The 9,728-nt window shown below is 28.7% G+C and overlaps 1 protein-coding gene across 18 annotated transcripts in view; it reads right to left on the bottom strand.

The window, feature by feature from the left end:
* Positions 1 to 9,728, bottom strand: part of Psi (P-element somatic inhibitor) — a 122,588-nt gene that overhangs the window by 19,269 nt on the left and 93,591 nt on the right. For 15 of the 18 annotated variants that reach the window (XR_010843064.1, XR_010843065.1, XR_010843066.1 and 12 more), the window contains 2 exons: positions 3,175 to 3,232; positions 1,224 to 1,422 (listed from right to left, as the gene is read on the bottom strand). The gene's annotated coding sequence lies outside the window, so the exon portion shown is untranslated. The remainder of the gene's footprint in view (positions 1 to 1,223; positions 1,423 to 3,174; positions 3,233 to 9,728) is intronic. The other 3 variants (XR_010843055.1, XR_010843052.1, XR_010843058.1) reach the window with 1 other exon arrangement.

Below are 9,728 nucleotides of genomic sequence, written 5' to 3'. Positions count from 1 at the left end.
ATATATGCTATTATTGAATATATAAGAGTATATATACCTACAGATCCTCACATAAAACTGTAAGTGCTGAGTGATTCTCTACAGGCAGGCATCTCAGCGTGATCAATGGTGCTGAAATGAATTTCTTGAACTAAAAAAAGACTGCATCAAGAAAGAAACGATCAGGGAGTAATTAGAAGTGACTCCATTGATGACAATCTTAGAAAACAGACAACTTAAATGGTTCAGATATGTATGTAGAATGGACAAGTTGAGAGAATCCAGGATGACAATGGAAGCCAACCAACAGGTAAAATACAACATGGTCACCTGAGGTTCTTCTTTCAGTAGTATATTCAGAGGATAGAGAACTGAGATGTTCAAGAGGTAATGGAGATAAAACCATAGCTAAAATGAAACAGCTAAGTAGCGAATAGGAAAACTAGTGACATTAGATTGAGGCTTCTCTACACCAATAATGGCTTGAAGAGGAAAAAGGAATTATGAGTGATTTGCACTTTGAGCGAGTTCAAAATGGCAGGGCTATTGGTGCTGAACTTAACATTGAACAACTCGAAAGAGTTTGTCAGAAAACTTTGGTCAATCAGAATGTATGTTTCAGCAAGATAACGCTACTGCACATCATTCATGTATTAGTTAAAGAAAAGTTCTTAGAAATGAAGGGTGTTACCATTTCCCACACCCTTCTTAAAAACATTTCAGGAAAAATGTTGATTACATATACTTTGGGGAGAAATATTTATCATGCATACTTCGACATAATGCTTAGACAAAAGTTTAAGGTGTCAATGACAAAAGTTGTGCAATGCAAAAAGTTTGGAGTAAAAATGTTGAGAGAGTGAAATGTGGAAAAATTATGCAAACAAATGAATGCCTTTTTCAATCCCAATTGACTGGGGATATAAACAATGGAAATAAAAACTGTTATTTATGTACAATAAATGTTATACACACAAAACATAAAATACAAAAAGCAAGCATGATGTACAATATCAAAACATTTTTCCACCCTAATGACCGATTACTAACAGTGTGTCTCTCTAAACCTCATTTCTATCTCCCATTCTTGAAGACATGCCCAGGAGAAAAGCTTAGGAACATTAATGATAATACTGATGATAGAATCAGAAAAGGTTTCTGGACTAAAATAATTCGGTACAAATAACCTAATGATTATATTTATAGTAAAATTACAGTAAAAATAAAATAAATAAATGATTTACCTCATGACTTTAATTTGATATAAGGTGCCATCCAATTTCATGGGATAGGAGTGTAATCCAAAAATCTCCCACCCAGAGTTTCGTTCTCTTAGTTTGGACCACAGAGAAGGAATAATTGCAGATTTCCAGAGAATTTTCTTCTTTTACCATGGCACATTGAGCACATTTCAAGAAGACATACGAAAATCTTAAAGCTCTGCTGAAATAAGTGCACTATGAATAATAATCTGTGGGGATTTAAAAGTAATTAGTATGTTACTTTATAGGTAATTAGTATGCAGTAGGTTAACAATACAGCAACACAAAATTATTTTTTATTTGTGAATGGGATAGTTGAACCACATACAATCAATGGCAGATAACATACATGCCCAAAAGCAAAACCCACCAGAAATAACTTATGTACCACGTATTCAACAAAACACTACTACCTCCTCTGTACATCAACCTTAAATTAGTGAAACATTTGACAAATAGTACTTTACAACAAACTTTCATGATTAACTTAGGAGGAACTTAAAGAAGGGATCTTTGTTAAACCATCCAACAAAAATTTAATGACAGGTGATTTCTTATAACAAATGGGACAGGGGAGGAAAAGGGCTTGAGTTACATTTAAAGAAGCTTTGGCAAACTTTTTGGGGCAACAATAAACATCTCTGTGAGGTCAATGACAAATAAGGAGAACATTTCCACCAGGATATCAAGAATATGGAAAAGTTGGAATAGAAACAAAATGGCTGACTACAGTTTTATGATGAAAAAAGAGAGTACCAGCAAAGGGAGAGAAGTTTCAACCTGTCAAAAAGAACCTGAAACAGTGAAATCATTGAAGAAAAGGAATAAAAATGCTTAAATTAGCATTTTTTAATTACATCCATGTCAAATTTAATGTAGTGAATTTTAATTTTATATAGGTTTACAATCTCTTTTCGAACTAAAATAATAATTTTCCTATTTAAAAACTGCAATTTTTGTTTAAAAACTTCAACCTTGGTTAAGATAAAAACCTTAAGTTATATTAACAAAAAATAAAATAGTCCGATATGAAATCAGCATGAAAAATATTTTAAGAACACCTTAAAGTTGTAATATTAGTATATAATAATAATCTAACATTGCCACTAGAAATACCAATAATTATGATTCTATGATATAGTATTCACTTAAGAATAGTACGTTCTGTGTAGTCTAGATGAACATATTTTTGTTGAAAATTATAAATGTATCAATAGAAAATATTTGTTTTTTTTTAAGACTAAATAACAGACCCCACTTTTTCAAAAGGGGCTAGACATGCCTCAATGAAGACGAATGGAGCTTTTCCCACCTCAGTTTTTGTAACTACAAAGATTTATTCTAAAATTCAAAAAAAACAGAACAAAAGGTCCTTTTAAGAAATAAAAAAAGAGCAATCATATTCCATTAAAAAATTCTCAGGATCTCTTACTTACAAAAAGACAACGAACTAAGAGGTTGGTGGAAAAAAAGGGAAAAGGTTTGTTTATCTATATATAGGAAGATGGTCAGGGTTGCGGTCAATAGTGAAACAAAAATAGTTTACAACTATTTATTTTCCAACGTTTCGCCCCACTTTGCAGGGTTTCATCAGGGCTGTCCAAATGAATAAGTTGAACAGAATTTGTTTATCTACTTCATAGATTTTCTTAAAACTTTTAAAGGTGACCAAAAAATAAACATAGTCCAGAATCAAAAGAAAAAGGTATATATACAGAATTGACTTTAGCAGTTAAAAGGCTGTATGAAAAAAAAGAAATGGTATAAGAGATCTGACAATATACTATTAATATTCATGAAAAAATTAGGAACAAGATAAAAATGCAAGTAGCCCTTTTCTATTTTCTCTCCTGATTTTAGAAAATGTACTGACAGAAGCAAAAGAAAGAATGAGGAAATTTCATCTCAATTACATTAATATGACCCTAGTTACCTTTTCTCTGCTCCTTTTCACTGATGCCTTTGTTATCCAGCTGAATAACAACAATGCCCTGAAACAAAATAAAAGGCTTTGTAAAAATGTAGTGGAAAAGTTAAAATAAATATAAATGCAGAGAAATTAAGGTTATATGGCAGAAAAGAACTGAAAACAATTATGTACCAGTTAGGATTAAGTTGTGCTAGTCTGAAACCAATAGAACATTTCAGTATATAAATACTGAAATAGGTGGCCTGAAGACCAATCATGGGCCAACTGAATCTGAAACAGTAGTCTCCGGTATATAAAAGAATCAGGTGACAAATCGGAAGCCACATATGTTGGTACAGCAATTCAGTGCTCTAAAGCTGAAATGGGTACAGGTTCAATACCTAATTTTTCAGGTAGGAATTAGTTTTAAGGTTATTTCTTGGCAAACTAATCCTGGCTTCCTAATTTATTTATGGTTTATGAAGATATTAAACTAAATAAAAAAAAAAAAAAAGGGAGAGGAAACAAGCATGTGGGTCATTTGCACAGAAAGGGGAACAAGTGATGTGACCATCTGTGGCATCACATTTATAATTTTTGATTTGGGAAATTTTTTAAACTGTACTATCAAACAGTGCCTTCTTTTGGCAGTCAAATATTTCTTTCCTATATCAAATTAGTTCAAACCATTGATATTTCATTGCTCTGTGCAGTAACACCATGATCTTCCCAACTTCAAAATTCTGTAGCAGTATTTTCCAATCTTCTAACAAATCTTCGAGCATAGATCAGAATACTTCTATAAATTCAAAATTAATGGTCTAAATTATCTGTACTGATAGGTTTAGTACATAACTTTTTAGAACATAGCTACCATGGGTCTGTCCTTTCCTGCTATTCAAAAGCTGTTTTGTTTTTTTTCCAATTTACTATCCCCATCACCAAAAACTTGCATCATATTCTTGACAGAGAGGACAGGGGCATGATGATAATCCTTGCTTTGGAGTGTAAAAGTTGATAATAGGATGGTCAAATGAAAGTAAATATACATTTTTAAAACAACAGCTTATTTTCAGTGAGATTCACTTTTTTTATTTAAAATACAATACCCACTTATTTTCCCAATTCAAACAAAACTTTCAAGTAAAGAAATTTTTTATTATTAATTAATGGCAGTATAAATTAGTACATTGAATAATATCATTTTTTTTCTTCCAAAAATATTAAATAAGCACTAATCCTCAATACATACATAGTAATAAGGCTTAATTCTTAAGAAATTTCAGAACAAGGACTATGAGGTTACTATAAGATTATGTAGTTTAAGATAAATAATTTTATGTATTATGTTGTAGCAGAAACATTAACTGAAAACAATAAATTCCTCAGAGGATAAATTCATTGTTGTTATTAAATTAAAAGTAAACAAATAACTGTGATAGTAAACTACACATAATTTATTTGTATTTGGAGAATTCTGGTGTAAATACAGATCTTATTTCTCCTGCAACTCCTGCATTTAAAGCATTTCCACTTCAGCATGAAAGGCACAAAGTTTCAGGTCGAGCAAGTGTCACTTTTTCTATTTTATCAATTTTACAAATTAATTACACATAATTGATTATTATATGTATGTATATATAGTTGACCGTAAAAATTTAAATATAAAAAGATGGTCAGGGTTGTGTTAAAAAAAAGAACAAATAGTTTATAACTATTTTAATGTCCGACGTTTTGCCCCACTTTGCAGGGCTAAAAAGAAACAAAAAATACTGATAATATTACAACAATAAGATACAATAAGGTAATTTAAGCTAGGATAAATATTATGTAAAAATAAAGTGATAAGAAATTAAATATAAATAAAAGGAAGGAAGACATAAAATAGTATCATTATAAAATAAACTTGAATAAACAATGACAAGAATAAAAAATAAGTAACAACGGTAAGAGTAAATTTTTTTTTAAAATATACAGTTAACAGTATATATTATGTATATTTTACGTATTTTTAAAAAAAATTTTACTCTTACCATTGTTACTTATTATCATTGTTTATTCAAGTTTATTTTATATTGATACTACTTTATGTCTTCCTTCCTTTTATTTATATGTAATTTCTTATCACTATTTTTACATAATATTTATCCTAGCTTAAATTATCTTATTGTATCTTAATTTTTGTAATATTCTCAGCTTTTTTTTGTATCTTTTTAGCCCTGATGAAGCCCTGCAAAGTGGGGCGAAACGTCAGAGATTAAAATAGTTATAAACTATTTGTTCTTTCTTTTTATCACAACCCTGACCATCTTCTTATATTTATAATTGATTATTATTTGAACAATTCTATCACAAAACAAATCTTATTTCAACTCATGTATGCAAACACTTTCAGTTCATGTCAGACAAAAGAATAGGTGCCATTGCTTTTTTCACCTCTCTCTTATCAGTTTAACTAAAAATATGGTACTTTTACGTATTGATATAAAAATACATTCTTGTTTACTACTCAATAGTAAAAAGTGGAAATAAAGAATAAAATATAAAAAATTAATATGTTTTTTATGATTAAAAATTTTTGAAAATAAAGTCATCTTTAATGTCCTATTTATTATACTTGTTCAGAAACAACTGTTAAATGGAATAAACCTTATTTTTTATTCAATGCTGAAAATATTCATAAATTGTTTTCTTTTATTGATTTGACTAAGTTGCTTGTTTATTAAACTGTTTATATTTTATGTTATATTATTTTATATATAAAATAATCTGTTCTGATCCAAAAATATTATATCCATCAGGTAAAATAAATATTATTTTTTATTCACTACACCCTTTCGATTTTGACTGCTTTTGTTAAAGAAAATATTGCTAAATATAACTCTCATTCTTCAAGGACTAGTGGGACTAGACCAGCCAGTCAAAGTAAATTAATTGACCAAATTAATAAGTGTAAATTCTAATTAAAGATGAATAATAGAGGAGGTTGAGTAATAATACAGGGTGTACCACCATACATTTATGATACCCCTAACCTTTACCATATTTGGAATTTTTATTTCATTCACTAGGTCATAACAGTAGCATAGGATCTATCTTTTGACTGAATTGTTGACTTTTTTAATCTCCAGTACTTTTGTGTACCTAATTCTGGAATTTTTAATTGAATGGGATATTTTTTTACACATTCTGAAAGTAAATCAGATTTTAAAATGTATTCATATAGGCCATTTTTTGATCCAACATGTCTTGAAGGCATAAATCTGAAAAAAATTTTACGTTTTCGATGATTTCCACATTAACGATGATCAAAATTGAAAAAAGATCATACAGAACAAATTTGTTTTAACATGCAATTTCCTATAAGCATCGACTATCTTAATTTTAGCTTCTTCAATGGGCCAAGGAAACTAAAATGGCTGTCATGATGAAGCCTCATTACAGAAATGCCTGAATTATGACAGCGGGGATTCATATGGGAAATTGAATTCTGAAACAATTTCATTCTTTAGGTCTTCTATTTTCCGCATTGACAACAGGCATAACGTTAAAAACCATAAAAAATTGAAAACGACTTTTAACTATTAACGCCCTTACGGAACTTTGGAATAAAACATGCATGATATGAATTTGTTTTTACAAGGAGAAGATGGTTGGGAGTGCGGTCAAAATGAAACACAAATAAGTTAATGTAACTTATTTAATTGGGCCAACGTTTCGGCTAGAGTTTCTAGCCTTCATCAGGGCTAAGAACAGAACAAGATAACAACCAATAAGTATAAAAAATAAAAAAGAAGAAAGAAAATATAAACAGAATGACATAAAGTGAATAATTTTACAGAATGGAATTAATAAGATGAAGTGATGAGAGAAGTGGAAAATAAAATGTATACATAGGTAATTGAACAAGCAGGTAAAATAACATAATTAAGGAAATAAAATAAAAATGAAGTTATATAATGCAAAGAAGTATGAATATATTATTCATTAATAATTTAAAATTGTTATTAATAATTTAATGACATACTGAAGAAAAATAAATTTGAGAGAAAGAAAATATATGTAACCATAATAATTAATAAAGAGGCAAAATATAAGTAAAGTTTAACAAAAGAAATGAATAGAAGAAAAAAAAAATTATTTTGAAAACAACAATAATAATATATGGTGAACTTAACTAATAACGTGGTAACTAATAACGTGGGTAAGGAAAATGAAAAAAAGAAGGGGTAGTAAAATAAAGATAGGGGAAAACAAAAAATAGAATAAAACGAACCTGTTAGCTTGAAAAGCAAAAACCAAGAGATATTCTGAGCCGATAACGGCAAAACTTCGAATTAAAAAAGACATTACAAGAATGACTAAGTGTTTTTAAGAGGAAACGTTACGAGTGGGTAAAAAATAAAAAGTAAAAAGTAGAAAATATTTAGAGAAAAAAAAAGCATGTGAGAGGGTGACGACAAATGGTTTTTGGAAAATGTTAAAAATATATATATGTAAAAGGATGACGAAGTACCGGAAGATGACAAAGTGTCATGGGTATTTAATAACAGTTAAAAAGAGGAAACGTATATAAGAGGGGGATGACAAATGTGTAAGAAAAAGTTTAAGAAGTGAAATAATACATTACAAAGTGGGGGGGAAAATAAAATGAATAAAGAAAAAAAAAATTTAAAAGAAAATTATAAAAATTACTTTTTTAATAAATTAACTATTTGCGAATATGTTAATGATAAGTTGTACTTGTAGGTTTTTAAATTGATGGAAGAAGGTTCTAATTGGATATAGAGGCTTTCAGAGATGAGCTTTTTGTCATGGTTATGAACTGTAGCAAGTATAGACCTTACAGTCATCCACAGTCAACTATCTCTCCTAATTATGAATTTGTCTTTAAATCTTATTTGGTACCAGAATTCATAAAAAGACCCGATTCCATTGGAAATTCCTGAGTTAGGTGTGTCCTGTTGAAAACTGGATAAGGTTAGAAAAATTTTAAGGAAATAATTACTGTTTAGGCAATTGTAACAGCCAAAGCAAGGTTGAGAGATAGCAAAACAAAACAATAAACTCCTACAATACTGTACCTAGTATCAATTTCATTTTGTTTTACTCCCTTGTAAAAACAGGTTTTCGTCAGGTCCCCCCCCCTCAAAATGTTTCTGAAGTGGTTTAACAGTGATAACACAGTGTTAGTTAGAAATGATTTTCATTGTTTGTCAAAGAATTTCCTTATTTTTTTTTTTATTTAATTTCTTTTTTAAGGAGTGAAGGTAATAAGAAAATAACCAACGAAAACTATTATTTAAAAAAAATTTAGAGAATGTTTTAATAATAAAAATTTTTGAAACCAAATTTTTTTTTGTAAGTCAACAATGTTTTATCAGTATATATAGCAATTTGAGGTAAATCCATAGATGGTAATTTAAAGTAAACCTCTTAACCAAACCGATTTGACATAATTAGCCCCAATTTACATTATTTTAAACTACTCTATTACAAACAAAAGTGTAATATTAAGTTTAATTTTTGTTGGTTAGATTATATTGCTGTATATCCTATACTGGGATATTTAACTTTAATTAATTTTATTAAAAGAGAAAAATAAAGGGAAACAGACAAGACACTTGAACAGATTATGATGGAAATTTAATTCAAAAGCAATTTATTTCCAGGGTATTGTAGTTTGTCTGAAATAGAAACTTGCACCCTACATACAGTTTTAATAAGAAATCAGGAAAAATTAATCATCACTAAATCATTTTCCTTTCATTCATATTTTACTAATAATTTTTGTATATTTATTTCAAGTAATTCAATAACTTTCTGAAAAATAAAATAATGGAATGTTCAGTAAATTCACAACTCAATCAAAACTCTATTAAGTGGAAGTTGAAGGGAGGTCAATTTTACTTTGAGTCATCAAATTTTCAAATACTGAAATTTTGAATAATCAATTTTACTTGATTTAGACTTATCTGCTATTCTGTGAGGTATGAGGATCAAACATTGTTAACAGATATGCTTGCTTCATTGAAACAGTTCAGAAGTGTAAAAAAAACTCACTAATCCACAAAGTAAACTATGACAGTTTGATTTTATGCTGTTAATAAATGGTGCAGTAACCTGTCTACATCAATAAACATTGGTGTCATTAGTATTATAAACCAAAATACATCAAATAATTAAAACGCGTAAAAAATAAAAAAATAATAGGAAACACTTTTTAAACTAAATCATCAAATAAATAATTCAAAACACTATCCAATTATAGTCTCAAAACTTTTATTTCTTTTACAAGTCCAACGTTTCGGCCAATTCGGCCATCTTCAGGGACAATCTACTACAAAAAGTTTCTATTATATGTATGATCCTACAAACAATTTAAATACTTAATATTATTACTTATAATTTACCTTACCTCAATACCACTATGAAAACATATAATTTAACCACTCTAAAAACTTCATTCAGGCTATTCTGCCCAGGTCAAAATATTTATATCTATGAAAACATTAAAAACATTAGGTAAAATTATTTTTTGTTAATAAGTATATCCCACATATGTTTAATTACCTAAT

The sequence above is a fragment of the Halyomorpha halys genome, unplaced genomic scaffold, assembly GCF_000696795.3.
Source record: "Halyomorpha halys isolate HHAL.00 unplaced genomic scaffold, Hhal_1.1 Scaffold424.1, whole genome shotgun sequence".
NCBI classification, from domain to species: Eukaryota; Metazoa; Arthropoda; class Insecta; order Hemiptera; family Pentatomidae; genus Halyomorpha; species Halyomorpha halys.
This window is presented reverse-complemented; position numbering and strand designations above follow the sequence as displayed.